General features: G+C 46.6%; 1 protein-coding gene across 3 annotated transcripts in view; it reads left to right on the top strand.

Annotated features, from left to right (window-relative positions):
* Positions 1–18,374, top strand: part of LOC128880644 (cell adhesion molecule Dscam2) — a 140,209-nt gene that overhangs the window by 40,358 nt on the left and 81,477 nt on the right. For all 3 annotated transcript variants that reach the window (XM_054130934.1, XM_054130933.1, XM_054130932.1), the window contains exon 2: positions 386–448. The gene's annotated coding sequence lies outside the window, so the exon portion shown is untranslated. The remainder of the gene's footprint in view (positions 1–385; positions 449–18,374) is intronic.

The raw sequence follows: 18,374 nt of genomic DNA, 5'->3' as shown, positions 1-18,374 counted from the left end.
ATTTAAATTTCAAATTGCCTCTACCGCGGGAAGACGGCACCAAGACGGGAAACCTTTTTCGCACGCAGATGCAATCGACACCATTCTCCGATTCGCAGATTTCCAATTCGAATCTCCAATGACATCGATCGGGACACCCATTGTTAGGAGCGTGGCGTTGGCAAACTTTGTTTCGTTTATTAAAACGTTTCCTCGGGTAGCCATATCGTGATAAATCGATTTTTCACTTTGGCTCACTTTGGATCGACTCGACTACCCTGTCCGACTATAACTCGCTGTTTCTATTTGCGTTGGGAGTTGAAAGTATCGATGGCTCGTTTAATTTAAAAGTCGTAACAACGATTTTCCTCGATTTACTAACAAATTAATTTTTATCGTTTTTCAGTGTGGATGTTGCGGTTTGGAGATCAACCTGGAGATCGGGCCTGAATGATCAAAGTTGTCTGACGTGAGTATCGTCGCGACAATTTCTAACGCCTTGTTCAGCCGTTGTCCTGTTAATAACTATTGCTTCCTGAATTCTACGATTTACGAGCAGATCTGATCAAATTACCTTAATAAGCATGGTAATATGATCGCGAATGGAGTAGCGTTCGAATCAAAATCGATGGTCAACATTATCGTTTGGGAATTCGCGTTGTTGTAAATTGCGATTCGATCCTGGAAATTTGTTTCGACCGAATCACCGACAACAAATGCGTTTAATGGGTCGTCTAAAAATTAGTTGCGTGTTTAAGGTTAATTCGTTACCGATACCGGACAACGTTCATGACGCTGGCGAATGCTTTTAAGTTATTAAACGACCGGCGGTTCATCAGTTAAACCCGCGTACCATTAAATTACCACGATTTCACTAGCGAAACAATGGATTGTTGCACTTTAACGTTACTTAATTACGCGATAAACCACAAGTACCAACGCCTGGAGATCGACGTGTTCCATGTGTAGAATTAAATTAAATGAAATTGTACAGTAGTAGACCGCAGTGGTCAGACAAGGCGTTTCAATTTTAAACGTGCACTACTCGCGCTACGCGCGGAGAGCGAGACGCGCTCTTTTCCTTTCGAAACAACGAGCTCGAATTACCAGCAAATATTTTACTAACAGTGCAAACAGATACATCCCTATCTCGACACCGGACTTGGACACTCGGGACATTTTTCTTCCACGTCAAATTTCTATATCATGTTTCGGTATCACAGTGAAAAATAGGGTAGAATTACAGAGAAAAATTACATCCGTCCAATTACAAAATTAGATTGATACCGAACTTAATTTAGTACAATCGTTAATTATCCAAACATACGTCGCGTTATTAACGCAAACACACGGGCAAACATCAACTGGTAAATCAAACAGATTTTATCGGATCGCCTCTAATAACAAGCAAACGAGGGCGAACTTCGTTATCGAAAACACGCGTATCGCACTGTCATTGACCGGATGGCATTAAAATCGATCAGGAATACCACGCCCTTCGATAACGACGCGAATGCCGTTCACGATCTCGTCCACGAGAGCACGGCGAGTCGCGACAGAGTAATGACACGACAGTTTCTGGTGCCTTCGTGCTCGACCTAGCGTGTATTTGCCCATTGGACATCCATACACCGCGATACACAAGGCCCTTTCACATGGTCATGTACGTACACGTGTACATGTATACATACAGATTGCACACGGTGGCGTGTATATACGCGTTTGTACTGGGTGTTTCTAAAGTCTGCCGTTGCCATTGTCGGTCAGCGCGAGACGGCCGAATTAATTTACAACTGGATGGGAAACAAGTAACGCAGTCAACGAAACGATTTTACGCTCACGGTTAGCATCGTAACGTTTTTACGCTCGCGTAGAAAAATGTATTGGTTCAAAATACAATTACTTACAACTGGAAACGAGTACATTACGAACGTATTAACATTTACAGGTATTGTTCCTATTATTGCAGGATTTCCAAACGATGGAAACAATAGTCGGGGAAATACAGTGGAAGAATAACGTACATGTTCGTAAATACTAAGGAGAAAATTGATTACGGTAACCGAATCCACTTGCAAAATACACAGAAATCCAACCGAACTCTGCCATTGTTATCAACTCCTCTCTCGTTACATTCGTTAAAATATCAAACCTCTTCCCTTCGGTTTGTTTATTTAATCACTCCGTTCCATGTTTCAATCTTCACTTTGCTACCTCCGAAATTAGATTATCTAATGTCTTGGAACGTTACCGCGTATTCGCGTTAGTTTAACTAGGCTTTTTGCGTGACTGATTATAATTCGATTTTTGCTTTGAAAATTGTGGATCACTCGCGTCATATGGACAGCTCTGTTACGTTTCGGCGCTGTGAATTTTCTATATAATTACGAAATATCAATTTCCTGTTGACTGCCGAATTTTTGCATAATAAATCCCGAGGCAAGCCCCGTATACACGGGGTCACGCGAAACCGATAACGTCGACTCGTATCCAGCACGTGCGAGAGCCAACGAGGTCGAAAGCCAGGTTAAAGGGCAACGAGACAGACGTCGAGCTCGCTCGTCATTGTTAGGACAACCTTTGATCTATGCGAGGCATCCACCTGTGGCGACACGTATCTCTCCGTACGCGTAATTAGCGGGAAAAACAGCCACTTCGCGATTGGACTAGGAAAAATTTACCGCGCGAATTGTGCACCCTCTACAATCTCGCAGAAACTGCGGTTCGTTGGCTATCGTTCGACGCGACAAAACGAGTCGTGCCTTCGACTCGACCCATAATCCGATAATTCGTGGTAGATCGACAAACTGACGTTGAAAGGTTTTTCCGATCGAGTATGAAATTAGAATGAAACGGTGAAGTATTTATACTCTCGGCAATTGAACACGACGATGTATTCCGTCATGCGATATTACCCTTAAAACGAGAACGGCCACAGTTTGCCCAACGATTGGTACATGAAAATAGCACGAAACCGTGCACGCGCTAATCGAAATTTTGCAATTGTTGCGGCGATAAAACAAGCACAGTTTGGAAAGCGTCTACAACACGAGCTTTTTTATCGTCAAAAGGGGCCAATCAAGTAGCACCAATAAACGCATATCGAATCGCTTCAACGACCATGCGTAGCCGTAATCATCCTCCGTTGGACCGAATCACAGCGAAACGCTCGCGCACAATCCGGCTTTGATTTTACGAATGCAGATCACTTTTCCCCGTTCGACGTCGAGCTCGAAGAGCACGGAATCACTCGAGAAGCTTTGATGTTACGCCCGTGCGGACCGTTGTTAATTCAAATGATTTCCCACGCCAAGCTAGACCGAACGGTTTCCAATTTCACGCGATGCGGATCCACTCCTCGTCTAACGTTTCATCCGCTATCGGTCATTTATATTTCCATGGCTGAAAATACAATCAGCGAAGATCCATCGTGCATTTTCAGCCAAGATAGACGTATTTTGCGGGTATGTTTTTTCTTAACGATCCTGGTCAAGCGAACATCCCGTTGGACGTTAGGATCCGATGGAACGCGAATTTTCAACCGCATCGCTCGAAAATGAATCCGGTGTCGCAGAGTGGGTTTATTAAATCTACGGGAAATTTCGATGAAATGCTGTCGACTGGTTTAATGCCATATTTCCGTGACGTTTCATTCGGGGACACCTGAAGGGATGCGTCGGTAATTCGCTCAACGTTATGCTGTTTATCGTCGCTCGAAATTTTTACCTTTATCTCGTTAATATTTTAATCGGGACCTCTCTCCCTAACTCGCCTCAGACGTATGCGACGCATCGTACAAAAGAACAATAAACTACAAAGTCGGCGCTGTCGATGAGAACATAAGCAGTAACGCGGCAAAGTTCGTGTGCGAGTCGGTGATTGTTCCGTGCGGTGCGTACGCACAATCGCGCAGGCGACGAAGAAAGAAAATCCATAGATGGGGTAGTGCACCGGGAAACGCGCAATCGAGGATCGAGGCTGATCCTCCCTCGGATTCTTCGATCGGTGGCGCGTATTTGCCGTGGAATCGGGCGCAGGACGACCGTGAAGAGGTATTTGCCCTGATGAAAGGCCCTTTCAGGCCGAGACAAAAGCGCCGCCAGGTTTCGCATACGATCGATCCGCGCTTATGAAGGGACGGATGGAACCTGTGAGCGGACTAATTCGAGGAGCGGTTCTCCAACCGACGCGTCGGCGTCGCGGCGCGCTGAAGCTCGATGCAACGATCGCGGCAGCCAAAGGACGGCTGCTTTCGAGACGAGTCAACTGGAAGACGAGCGAATCGGGGGATAGGGAGAAACCGTGGTTCTTGTTGCTCTTTCGGTGGTGGACGCTCGTTCTCGATGTTGAACAGGCGAAGAGAACCACCGAATTTTGCGAAAGCGAGAAAATGCGCAAGAACGAATGTACGTCGCGTGTTAACGTCACTTTCGAAACTGAAATTTCATCCTCGTGACACGGTAAACCGTGAAAATAGTTTTTATCGCTTTCGACGATTCTCCGCGGTTCCACGTTTCACACGTCCGTCTTGATATTCCTGAGCGACGTTCTTGGTTAGCGCACTTAAGTTATTTCAATTCGCGAACTTGTACGCTGACTGAATTCCGTGATACATTCTTCAGTCGTGAACTTTATCTTTTGCTAGAGAGACTTCGGATTTATGCTCGGTATAATATGTAGAATTAGTGTTCAGCTGCTGAAAGATTCGCGCGCCCTTCCCGTTGGATTCCCCGCTAGAGTAATCCCCGATACTCCTGCAATTATCATTTTAAACATATCTTTTGTTTATCCCGGCTAATTGGCTGCCGTAAAGCGGACTATCGTCGTTTTATGCTTTTCATTATTTTAAATCTACTTTTCCGCACACCTTTTCACTCTACTCCGAGCTTCTTTTTTCTTGTTTGAGTTTTGTCCTCCCGGTTCTTTCTCTCCGACTGAGACTTTCTTCCCTCTGTTTGCTTGGGAAACGTCGCGTAATTGTAGCTGCTACGCTTTCAACGACGAAACACCGTATGCAATGGTAGCAAGGTACATTGACTCCAAAATAATAAATTAGCGAGACATTCAATTACAAAGCACCGAAATGGCGATAATTGTAAATCAACGAGGTGTAGATCGAACAGCGAATATACTCTGTTCTTCGCGAACCACCCGATACATGTATGTATCTATGAATTGGTGATAGATCGAGGACATGTGGGTAGGGTATTGGATACATGGCATTCTAGCGGGGAGCGTGAGTGACACCGCTACATAGCTATCGCGCGACCTTTGGTCATCGTTCGAGAAAGAGGTTGAGTTCCCTGTAATCGGAAACAATTACGAGGAAATTACGCGCGATCCTATATTTTATTCGGACGTAATTGTGAACTTTAATAAAACGAGAAAATCGAACAGCAAAAATTTCCCAAGCGGCCACGTACACGTCGCTAAAATTGACGTGCGAAATTTTACGGCGGACCGTGATCGTCGAAATGGGAACACTGGGATTATTCATAATCTCGTATATGTTACGTTTTCACTCGGAAATCCGGACAAACCCCGTCGGAATTGCGCGAAATAATAAACAGCAGGTATCCGGGAGTTACGTGTCTCGCGCGTTCGGTCCACCGCGATAATTTATAAGTGTCTCGCTCGTTACGTATTCAGAACATTCTCACGGACGGAAACGCGACGGTGCTTAGAGAAATCTTTCTCCGCCCACGCGCCATTAAAATTCCCGCCTCGCGGCAAGTATTTCTTAAGCGGAGTTCGATGCACCGGTGTATCTTTCGTGAAACTTCGCTCGCCCCTCGACAATAGAGGATGCGAATGAAAATTTATTGTTTCCTTTTCGTTGACGTACGAATATGGAGGTGTAAAAGTCGTCGACGCGTTGCGATGGAAAGCGCACGTGCGCGAGGGTGGGTTTTGGAAAAGGGAGAGCGATACGAATTTACGGGTCGATTCGAGAACGCTACTTTGAACGCCGCGACCTTCGAACCGCGCCTCTGTCGCCTTTTTGCTCGAGCTTTTTTTAAACAACCATCGACAGAAGGGACGAGGGAAAATTTTATATATTTAAAACTGAGAAACCGTGTATCGTTGGTGATTAATCGTATAAGATTGCGTCCGGAATGCTTTCGAATCCCATATTTACGAAAATTATTCGTCTCCACATTTAGACCTTCTCACGGATCCGTTTCGAAATTTCCCAGAATCTCTGTGTCGTCAGCGTTCGAACCTAATTATCGACAACGATCGTAACGAGCCACCGACGCGATCCACGTTTGCCCCGTTCTCTTGACTCCCGAACAAAGCAATTTCCCTCCCTCTCCCTATCTCTCTCCAGCCTGTTTCAGCAGGCACGGAGAACCGTTCTCAGTCTCCTTTCGAATTGCGCGCTGTTTTTAATTGTGTACACCCGTGTAATTTGCGTTCGCGCGCAATTTGCACGACAATTACCATGGAAATCTGCAATTGCACGGCCCGTAATGCCGTGACACAGTTTGGAACAGCAACAAGAAGACAATGGGCGAAGGTACTCTCATTTACGAAACGCTACCTACGAGAGAGAAAGGGAAGACGCGGCCAAAGGAGGCCGGGGCACGTTTCAGACAAAGTTTGCGTTGCCTTTTTTTTTTCGGCACAGTTTCTTGAAAGTGGCCATTGTCGTTTTTCGAGCATCTGCCCGTGTTTGAAAGGCTTTCGGTTGAGTTTGCCGAGATCCTTTGCTCGATATTCCGAATGCCTGCGTCAGTCTTTTTTCTCATTGAGATTCCGCGAGACGGGAAACTTTAACGACAACTAATCATCGGTACTTTTTGAAGAAATATTGTGTTTCGAATAGCGGCTTGTTTGACCGACCGATATTTGATACAGACGAGATCTACGGTCCTTGCGAACAGGGATTCATTATTTTAGCAAAACGTTTTCAACATTTTCGTATAGAGTAGGGTAAAATAGAACATCGCGAGACATCGAGATGCCGGAATGAGTTCGGAGATTGTTTCGCCTACATAATTAACTCGATAGAAAAACGAGATACCGGGCAGAGTTCGTAATTGCGTACCTACATCTACAATGGGAGGTTTCTCGACGTAACAAACCGAAGCATTTTATTTCGGACACTGGATGGAACCGTGAAATTTTAACTCGTCATTTCCTGGCGCTCCCCGACAACGAGAACCCCGTGTACCGCGAATTGGACGTCGTAAAAATTTGCGGTTCGCTAAATCTCGACTCTCGTAACGTCAACTCTGCGCCGCGTAACCAGGACGCGTTACACAGAAACGCTCCCCCGTTATTTTCTAATTCTCTGGCGCCCGCAATCATTCTCCGTTTCGACCACTTCACCGTCTCTCTCCTGCGAGTATCAAATCGAGTCGTGGATACTTTACGAAACTCTGAACAAAAAATCGAACAGAGTCTAATTCGAAGGGGTCGTTTGGCGCCAAACGAAGGGTAAACTTTTCAAGTCAGCTTGCCGGCGAGCCAGCGCATCGCCACCTGTTCCACCCACGCGTTTCGCTCGCTGATACGCTAATGATCGCGTTGAATCGTCGAAATACTTGTCCCCCGTCGAATCGCGAATCACGGGCCGGCGACCCTCGAGCCACGTTTCACCCTCCTAACCGCAGGTCCTATAAATAGACCGGGTTTATCGTTGGTTAGGGGCACGAAATCCCCTAAGGGCAATCATAAGGTGTTTATATTGCATCACGCCGCGCAACGACGAGCTACAGGGAGCTAATCGTCGGCGCATTGGGAACGTCGTGATCGAGGGCTCGCAGGACACCGGGTATTTAGATGCTTATCCATGGTGTACGCCCTACCGTAACGGCTATTTATCGTTCCCGAATAGCAATTGCGCGGATTAGGCCCTTTACGCCCGATGTATCTGATTATTCGTATACAAGGGACGCAACGAATCCGCGTACGCGTGACACCGATTAACTTGGGCTGGTCTTATACGCGTACCGAAACGTTGCTTCAATCTGCGTCCTGTAAAGGGCGATGCTAGACGTCGACGTCGGTCAGGTACATTACATCGAGGAATTCGAGTCGATGATTCTTCGAATCGGTAGAACTTTGCATCGGGAGGAAATAGATGTATACGAGGCGCGGTATTATTTGCGAAAGCAATTGTACCTTGGTTAACTTTAACTACGTTGTTCCGTGAAGTTTCATACGGGAAACTTGAACCAAGAGCGAACCGAGCCCGGAATTGCTGGAAGCGAATTCGTGCGCAATTTTATGCTATGTCAGTTCCTCGGACAGCAAAGGTCTTAGGTAGTATTAAAAGTAATTGTTTTCATTCGTAACTTTTCCTATTATATTTTATTACAATTTCTCGGAGAATTCTCTCTCTTGAAAGGATGAATTTTTTTCCTGTTTATTTTCTTCTTTTTTTTTTTTGTATTAGCGTTAAACAAAATAGCATTCAGAACGAAAGTAGTCGTTGGAATTAAAAGCGCGGAGACGGTATTTTCGGTTTTTCTCAACCTCTCGAGGCGTTTAATAATTCAGTGTAGCGGTAAATAACAATTCGGAGATTTCCAGGGCGTTGACAGCGAGTAGAAAAAGGAACGAGGGTGAAGACGAACGCGAGGTAGAAAACGTTCGCGCGATAATGGCGTGTTTCGTTCGACGTTCAATTCCGTATCGACGCAATCGCGAGCAATCGAATTTTCGACGTTGTTCGTGCTCCTCGGCGAGATTAACGACAGTCGCCGTTCACTTTTCCCTTAAGGTAATTTATATTTATGAAGCTCACTTCTGTATTTATGATCGGGACTCATGGGTCTGAGAAAATTACATCCCCTCTGGCGCATTGAAACTTTCGACAAAAAACAGCTTACCATGCAAATGTCGCGCTAGTGTTTTAAATTGTTCCTTTAAAAGACAAAATCTTCCGGAAAGAGACGTCCCCGTTGCCGTACTTACTCGAGAAAATAAATCTTTGGCGAGTTTTGCATTAACATCGCAGAACGTTGCTTTCGCTTCTCTTCGAGTCGCGTATCTCGATGAGCGAGTCGATACTCCGTTGACCCAACACTTTTCGTTAACAAGGCGATCGTCGCTTCTTCTTTCGATCGAGTAAGCTTCGATCGCCGGGCGCAGACCTGCGAGCCGTAACGTTTCGAGGGTTCGAATGGATATTCGCTAAACTCTGGCAGTTTGCTCGCGACGATTGGACGTAGATCTCGACGATTGAAATTCCGAACGAGTTCGTGGCGTTCGCAAGAAGTAGGTGATCAGTAGCGACGACGAGGAGCGGTCAGATATGCCCCGTTCCAGGAAAGGGTCTCGCGGACATTTTCCAGCCGAGCCGGACAGGTCAATCGGAATTTTAAATCGACGCAGCCTCGGATGTTTGCCCGAAAAGCTTTCAGCCTGTAAATTATTCATCGTATGCCTTCGTTTCAGCTCGCAGGCGCATTAAAAAAGGGGCTCTCCGTTAGCGTCGTGTTGCCCCTAATGTTCGACAGCGTACTCGACCAAAGGCCACTTTGAAACGTAAAGAGAAAAACGAAAAGACGCGTCACTCCGGCTCTTTCTCGTCTCTTTTCCGGGATTATCGATACAAGTATTCCCGTTACCCGTTCCTGTTCCCTCGACAGTCAACGTCGTTCCCTGGGTTCGTCGCTGAACGTGTCCGTTTTTTCGAGTTCGTTTACAGCGACAGGATCGAAAGCAGCGTGTAGGAACACGTAGAGGAAACTTCATCCGTACGAATTGGCCGACTTTTCACGGTGAATTTAAACGCTTGCTTCCGACTGGAGTTCCCGAAGAATTTATAGTATCGAGGAACTGTTTTTAATCTCACGTGGATTCAGGGAAATTCGAGTTCTCGATCTGTCTTGGCGCGTTTTCTTCGAACGTGGATAGGACGGCTGGTGACAATATTTAATATCTTCGAAGGTTATTTCGAAAGTGTTCAAGTCATCGAACTCCATAATTGCGACTCGTTAGTAAAGAGCGTGTCCGTACGATCGATCAGGGGGGATACGTTCGCCGCGCTCCTCGATGTTCCAAAGTAGAAAAAGCGAACTCATTATATCGTAACGAACTCTAGCGAAACGGATGTTCGCTAGAGGGAACGATCACGTGGTTTACCGACGGCGATCTTGTCAAAGCTGTTCGACGGTGGCCGTTGTATTTCACGTGACGTTGAGAATACACTGGGGTGGTAACCTTTTTCAGCTCGTGGCACAATTTACTTGGAAAAACACTCTTAATCTTCGGTTCGTCTACAAAAACATTCTTAATCTCTTAATTTCAAGAGAAATACGTTGGACTGGCCACTTGAAACCTTTTCAAGCTTGCGACACAGTTCAGTTGCAAAAACTTTCTTTACCGTCTCACGTTCTTCGGAACAAGAAAACGTGGTACAATTCTTAACCTTGCGACAAATGGAAGTTCGCGTTGCCAACGACGAAATACGCTAAGATACGTTTAAATTTTTCCGTGTCGACAATCGACGGTCTTCCTAATTTTTGTTCTCTCTCCAAACGAGACATTTTACACCCGAAAATAATCGACTGGGCGAATTACACAGGTAACGGATACGAATTCGAGGAAGAACAGTTGCCGTGCTCGTTTGCAGACCACCCCTCTGTTCGGTGTCACGCGAACAGGGGAATACCAACGAAGAACGCCGGTTTTCCGTTTCTGCGCGGAGGATATCGCCGCACACACCGGCGCCATCCACACGCGCGAACGCGGAGATAGCGCTTCGGGAAGCCCGGCTCGCTACCGAGGCAGGAGGCCGCTGGATTTATGTCCTATTCATTACGTAGCGACACAGCGACGCGGCGTCACAGCCGCAAACGCACGGGGAGTCGGTGCAACCCTGCGTGCTCATCGATCCCGCGACTGCATCTGCTCGCGTTGGTGTGTTTACCGTGCTGCGAACCGGTGTTTGTTCGCCGGGACGGTGCCCACGGCACCGTTACCCGACGATACATTAATGACAGCCGGACGCAGGACGTCGCGCACCCGCGACACCGTCGCAGATAAGCGCCGCTGAGTCGAACGTTGAACTGTGCAGTGCCCCTCAACGTCCTTTTTCTTTCTTTTAAAAAGAACCGGTAAGTTGGCCGAAGGAAATTCGAATTTTGGTCAACGACACGGTACCGTTCTTGTAGCTTCTCGAACGCAGACGTCAGCTGTATCTTCGAAACATTCGTCCCGAGCGCTATCTCGAACGCGTTTCTCTTAACTCAGGATTGCGTCAAGCTCTAACCTGCGGTATCCTTCGGGGCGGTCCGATCCCGAAGTCTACGCACGCAACATATTCAATTAGGGGCGTCGGTGCATTACGAAAGCAAGCAAACTGCTTTGCTAGGCGACCGGTCTGTTCGTTCCAGGCTCGATCCCTGTCCGCGTCTGTTCGGTCAGCCAAGCCAGCCACGGTATCGTAGCGTTTGATGGCCAGGCTATTCTCGCTGAATTACGATGGGAGCGTGCATCAACCTGGCGGAGTATTCCGCTTCGACGATTTCTCTTTGGCGGGCTGTGCACGCAACCGGTCTACAACCGACGCTCTTTGTGGACGTAGCACGTGTGATCCTCTCTGTTCCAGCCACGCGTCCCGCGATGACGGCAGTTTCGTTGGACCGTCGTGGTAAATGAACGCATCGCTCGCCGCCAACGTGGCCGTACAGGACTATTTAACCGGGCATCCGGTGCAGGCCATGCGAGGGATCCGCGGTGAACGCGTTTGATATGGCTGCAACACGCCTTTCATGAGCGATATCGGGCTGACTCTGGCGACGCCGCGCTCGAAATTGCGACGTACGAGCACGTCCATTGTGAGGGAATCAGGATGGCCCGTCGACGTTCTGCAGGCTTTCTGGCGTAAGGGGATGGAGCCGCTGGATGATGGTTAAACGTTGATTATACGAAGGAGGGAGAATTGGAACCGAGTCGTGACCGGATCGGTTACTTTATTGTTAGGGTGGAAGGACTCGAAGTTTCCTGTGGGAAGGAACGATCAATTACCATACACAGATTTTCCACGCGGATGATCGTCGCGACGAGGACGAAGGATTTTTCACGCGTTACTCGTCCTCTCTTCGTCGCCTCCGCCTCCCGAACAACTTTTATCCGCGTCAGAAATTCTCCCTAGTTTTCACGACGAGCGACAGAAGCCGAGCGTGTGTTATCGAGATATCGGATCACTCGATAGGGTGAAATCGATAGTATCGTGCCTCCCACTCGAGGTTTTCGGAGAACCGCGTCACCAGCTCACCCTTCTTCCATCGGACGAAGGAAACGGTTTGTTCCGTCGGTGTTTATTAAGATTTGCGAACTTCTCCTCTCGTAAATCTGCCGACAACTCCCGATCCCGAATATGCAACTTTGCGTGCCAAGGACGTCGCGGCATCTCGATACAGGAATTCCCGTTTCGTTTCTCGTTTTATGGAGAGCAACGCGAAGATGGATTTTATTTTCTAACGCGCGAGTCGGTGTACAAAAATTCATCGATCACGCGGAATAACATTTCTTTGGTACGCTTCGGTTACGGGTACTTTCCTCGCGATACGAGTACTCCTAAGTCGCGTTCGTTTATTTTCAGTTGAAAATTGTCTCGTTTCGCGGACGCGATAGGAGGACACCCCGCTGTGTTAACGACGCTAGACGGAAAACGCGGGACCTCTCCCCGTTTCTCGTAAAAAGATATAAAATATCGCGTGGTTTTTCCCATTTCTGATAAAACGGGTTACTACTGGCGAATATAAATTTTAGTGCACCAACCAGATGAAATGTACGATCCAGGCGCGTCCGACCGTTCCTGCTCCGTCCCGTTCGCGATTCTGTGGGGATTTTGGTTATCGCTTTTTTTTTTCACTGGATACCGCCGATACTCGCTCGAAACTGGTAATGGAAACGTGAATTTTAGATGGGACGGAAGATTCTGTTAATGGTCATCTCCGGCGAGCTTCTGCGAACATACTTTCCAGCGTATGGACCACTTTTATTACCAACTTCTAATAAAAAATTTAGCCGTATCCCTCGGTAGCTTCGAGCAGGGAGAACGTAATTAACAAACTACCGGAATGGAATATTATATCAATTTCCGCTTCGTAAAGCGAGCGAAGTAGCGATAGACGGGAAAATGGCGAAAAATTGTTGGTATAAAGGCAACGAGAAAATCATCTATATATATATAACGAGAATATTTTTGGCCACACACCGGAGAAATTTAATGGGATAAAATCCCCTCGTGTCCCCGAAATCCAACGAAGACGAGTCGCCCTTACATCCGGTGTCACGGTAAAAACACAGGAAGCTCGAAAAAAAAAAATTTTTCGTACTCCGTCGAATGGAGGCTGGACGCGAGACAATTAACTGAAAATTTCCAACGGGGTAGATATCGCGCACGCCACTCTGTATCATGCGAGCACAAAGCGGTCCTCGTGCTTCCGTTCAGAAGCCGGTCGGCTCGTAATGGACGGATCAAAATTCATTTGAAGTTTCGTCCCCGCGCCGATGCGTCGGCGCGCCATGAATAGGACATAAATTTCGTCCGCAACGCGGTTATACGTGAAGTCCGTGTAAATACATCGCGTTCACCGTGACGTTTTCCTCGTGACGGCTACATAAAACATTGTTGTTTTACGCATTTTTTTTTTTTTTTTTTTTTTGTAACTTTTATCAAGCGAAAAAGATTTATTTTATTTTTGTTCTGTAATACTTTTCCTTCTCCTTTTTCAACGAGTTTAATAACGTTGCTATGCGTCCCATCGCGTTGCGTTGGGTAGACACAGCTTAAATCGTTACGAGGGGCTTCGAGGGAGAGTTGGAGGGCGACCAGGGAGCCAGCGAGAATTCACGTTCTTCCGCTTTCGCGAAGACGTAATGCACGCGAGTTTTTTTCCTTCGATAAATCGCTCTGTGCGAGCAGAAATGTTTCCAGCGGCACGGTTATATTCGTAACAAGCGGCGGGACTTCCGCGACGCTGGTTGCCGAGGGTGGTTGCTCGTCCTCGCTGTTGCGTGCAGAAACGACGTATGTTTATTGCCGCCACGTTTAATCGTTCCACGCGGCGCAACGATAACGTTTATTTACTACAACGGTTGCGGAATGACGTTGTTTTTGTCAAAAATGAACCGATTTGCTCGCACCTTGGCGTAACATTGAATTTCAGATTTTAGCTGCGAGTGGAAGAATTGTTTTCGGACAGAATATAATACCAGGAAAAAAGGTAAAATCCGTTCGAACGAACGCCGATATTCGAAAATAGAGATACATACACGGTCATCGTCTCACACCTGCGTTATCAACTTCCCCCAGAACAAGTTCATCGATGCCGTTCGTCGCACTTGCGTGCATTTTTGGCGCAGCTATCAAAATTCGTTCGTACCCAGTGACTCGTCTCGATTCACTTCCGGAACGTTGCACGCGACGACATCAAAGTAATTCGCAATCATCGTTCGCGCGAAAATATTTTTGATTTTCGGCTCTTCGCTCTTAGCCTACCTGCCCCCCCGCGAAAACTCGCGGGACATTCTCTCCATTCGCTCGAATGCGCCCCTACGCTCGTAATACCATAACTCCTCTTCGGTCGAGAACAAAGGCTATCCTAATCATTGATTTGCACGGCTCCACGACGGCAGAAAATCGTTTGCGACGAATCACATCTAAACACAACAATGGGCATATGATCAACAATGGAGCGTATTGTTTCCTCCGTCATCATCCGTTCCCCGCCTTGCGATTCCATCATCGGAACCCTGGAAACACAAAACACAAAGGGCATTTCCAATCACCGATACGCTATTCGCATCTTTCGCCCCTCCCGCCCTCGCCCTTCCGAGCGTCGATCTCTTCCTCTTCTCTCCCTAGTTTTCTTTTTTTGCCATTCTCAGCTACTGCGAAACGCGTAGCCTCGCACAATGGTCCGATAATCTCTCCCCCGGTTGCCGAGGGTGAAAGTTCTTCGTCGATGCCGCTCATTGGCTCGATGACGACAGAACGTGCAAGCCTCGATTTCATTTTGTTCGTCTCCCCCGTGATATCTAGTCCCGCGATTCTATTCTCTTGTCGGCGAAATATTTCTTTTACGCGGGAAAGCTGATACAGCGTGGGAGGGAATGAGAGCAAACTTTGCGTTAACCCTTTGCGCTCGATCGAATACGGCTCGCGATAGTTTTTCACGTATTTTCCTCCGCGTTTAAGCGCAGCGTGGTAGAAGCAAATCGAACGAAAAAGCTGCGATCGAAAGCAACGCATCCTTCCGCTCTCGCGACAAAGGAAAACACTCGCGTCTCCTTTTCCGCGAGCTGTTTCTCCTTTGGCCGCGAAAGTGCCTCGGATGACAAACACTCATAAATCGTTCTGTACCGCGTGGCTCGAGTAGCTGGGATCAAAGCTGCGGGAGGAGGCTGGTCCTTTGCCCGATTATCGTCCAACCATCGCGCCTCGAGATCGTACGTACAGGGTGTTGCATAACGCGTGGCACGGTTTCCGAGCTACAAGCACTTTATGGATGGAAAATTATTTATTAGTCGCACGAGGTTCCTCTCGCTAGGTTTACGCGAACGTTTTTCGTTGGCTTTGCGTCTCCTGGCCAGCGTCGAAGCAGGCACCGCGCGTTGTGGGACAACGTGTACATCGCCACCGCGTTTCACCGAAAACAGATGTTTGCATTAACTGTGTCGCTGTTATCCATTTCGCGAACCGTGCAGCCGTCGAAGCGAGCCTTTGTTTTCCTCGTTCGACCTCATTGTTTGGCCACGAGTTTAAAGACCGAGGTAAGTTTGCGCAATTAAAACGACTTCTTCGACGCTCTTATTTTCCCGCCTTTTCATCGCAGAACTCGAGTACGCTCGAACGCGACCAAACAATATTTCTCCAAATACGATTCGCTCTGGGTGCGTTAAGGTGTTACTGATGAATGGAAAGTATTTTTTCTTTGTTTCGGGTAATTACCGCGCGTTGATCTTTTGAGTCGCCGGCTTTTCCTTGGAGCGCGGGTCACTTTTGTTAACCAAAGTGCACGCGGTGCGGTTATTGAGAGGGCGAAGTACGCACGGAAAAGCGTGTTTTTCGTCGGCCTCGCGACGTTCTGTTTATTACGGGGCAGACGAAGAAAATGGATTGAAATATAGCTGCGTGATACGGCCATTCGTTGAACAAAACAATTGTTCGGCACAAAAGATACGTGCATGAAGTAATCTCTTTCTGTGTGTGCACGAGTTAATAAAGCTTCACGAAGTAATTATAGCTATACATTTTATGACGTGCACAACCGTGCTTTGGAAACCATCGACGATAATTTTAAATCATTGTATGCATAAAAACTCTTTGTTCGGTGAAAAACAGCGTGATATTTTAATGCACAGAGCGAAGCTGTAATTCGAAACAGGTTCGCGAGTAGACATTGCGCGGTGAATTATTTTTGCACAAAAATTGTATGGTATTTAGAAACGTGTACGCTGCTTTGAGGAAGCTTTTATTTAAACATCTATTCATTCGCAACTCTTTAGCTTTCACTGCGACACTCGGTTCTCTTTATATTCTGCTCTCTAACGACGTTGTGACATCTTACTCTCCGGCTGTCTCAACTCAATTTTTCGCGTATTTAAATGGATGTAAGTATCGCGAGTTAATAAATTCTCCCGACGCGATTCGAGGTGCCCTATGGCGGTGCGATTTAAAACGGCACGCGAACGAGCCGCAAACGAAAGTTAGTTTCCCTAAGAACTTTCCGCTCGAGCACCGAATAAACTTCCCTTAATCGTAACATTCGAATACATTAAGGTCCGCGACCCATCTACGTTTTCTTCTTACCTTATCAGGCTCGAGTGTCGCGCATATTCTTAATCGGCGATTCCCCGCGCCCTCGAGCCCAGCGAGTAAAACGCACGACCAACGGTGAAACCTCGATTATCGAAGGATATCCTGTCGGGGTAATTGAATTTCTTGGTTAATGGAACGGCCCCCGATCCCTTGGCCCTCCCGATCCTGAAACACGTCGGTCGAAACTTTGGAAACTCGAGAAACGTTTCCTTAACTGGCGTGTCTCGTTCGGCCGAGCGCAGCACGAAAATTGAAATTGGAAACCGAACGTGAAACACGACAAGAGATTTCTGGTTGAAAGAAGGTGGGATCACTAGGTAATTGCACGTGTTACGTGATTTTGTGAAAAATTGATAGTTTGGGATCGATCGATCGTTGGAAAGAAAATCGTCGAAAGTCGAGCACGAATAGAAACGTAATTTTATATGAAAAAAGATTTTTCGCCTAGTCCAATATTTGTTGTCGTTTCAACTTTGTTTTTAAAGCTCGACCTCTCCGGTGACGAGTTATTTCGTTTAAAATAAATTAAAACTTTGTGCAAATAATGCTCCGTGTCGTCCATTAATTTTACGATGATGTTGTCGCGTTGTATCGCTGAGAAATTTAATTATGAATACTTATTCCGAATTTTATTCGGAATATTTAACCCTTTGACGCATCGAAAATTTATGGCGACTGCCGTTATGAAATGTAAAACGTTTCTGTGGAATGTGTGATTTCAATCGCGGAGTATGTTCGGTTGTTTGTTAGTCAGTTGGTCGTCGTTCGTCGATGGTCGATTCGTACGCGAGCCACAGGCAAATCAATGTATGGACTTATGTTTAATAAATCTTGTATGAAAGGAACGATCCGGCAGTTATTATTATTAACAGTGTCTTTACTGTCAGGAATGGAATATTTTTTGCAAAGGACGCAAAACCTGGCAAAACTCACCTTAGACGACCTTATTCGATAATCGTCGTTATCTTACGCTTTAATTCTCGCCCCGTGTTTGTTTAGTCTAATCTCTAGCGGTGGAATTTCCCAATGTTTGACGTACAGCATTCTTCTCCTGTATTTATCTCCATTTTTCACCGAGTATGTCTGATTTTATCCTTGATTTACGATCGCTATTTCTACGCCGGTTGTTTCTCCGAGCCAAGTCGGGTTTGTAAAACTCGCGCGAAGCACTTTTACATAGCGTCCCGTTGACATTGTTTATTGTTCGGAGGCGTGGCCACGCATACGCCGCGCGATTAATTTTTGTTAGACCGTACCACCATAAATTCTCCAGCCGGATTTATTTTGTTTAGTTTGAATCCACGGTCCGCGGGAAAATGTATTCTTCCAGAAGTGGTCTGTTCTCCATTTAATGATTAATTAGGCGAAATTCAAGCGGCGCGGTAACTTTCGCCGAGTTCTTCCAACGTTTACGTATTCGTTGTTTCGCTCGCGAAACTGCTTCTGAAATTAAACCGTCTTCTAGATTACCAATTATTATCCGAGAGGAATACTTGGGAATTATTCGTACCATAATTCGTTCCTTATCTAATTTTTCGAAATCCGACAAGTATCGTTGGATTGCTCGTCCGTGACTCCGTTGACGCACTCGAACGCGCTTTTAAAC

This window comes from Hylaeus volcanicus, chromosome 8 (genome assembly GCF_026283585.1).
Source record: "Hylaeus volcanicus isolate JK05 chromosome 8, UHH_iyHylVolc1.0_haploid, whole genome shotgun sequence".
In the NCBI taxonomy this organism is placed as follows: Eukaryota; Metazoa; Arthropoda; class Insecta; order Hymenoptera; family Colletidae; genus Hylaeus; species Hylaeus volcanicus.
Note: the sequence above shows the minus strand (reverse complement) of the source record. Positions and strands in the feature narration are given on the sequence as shown.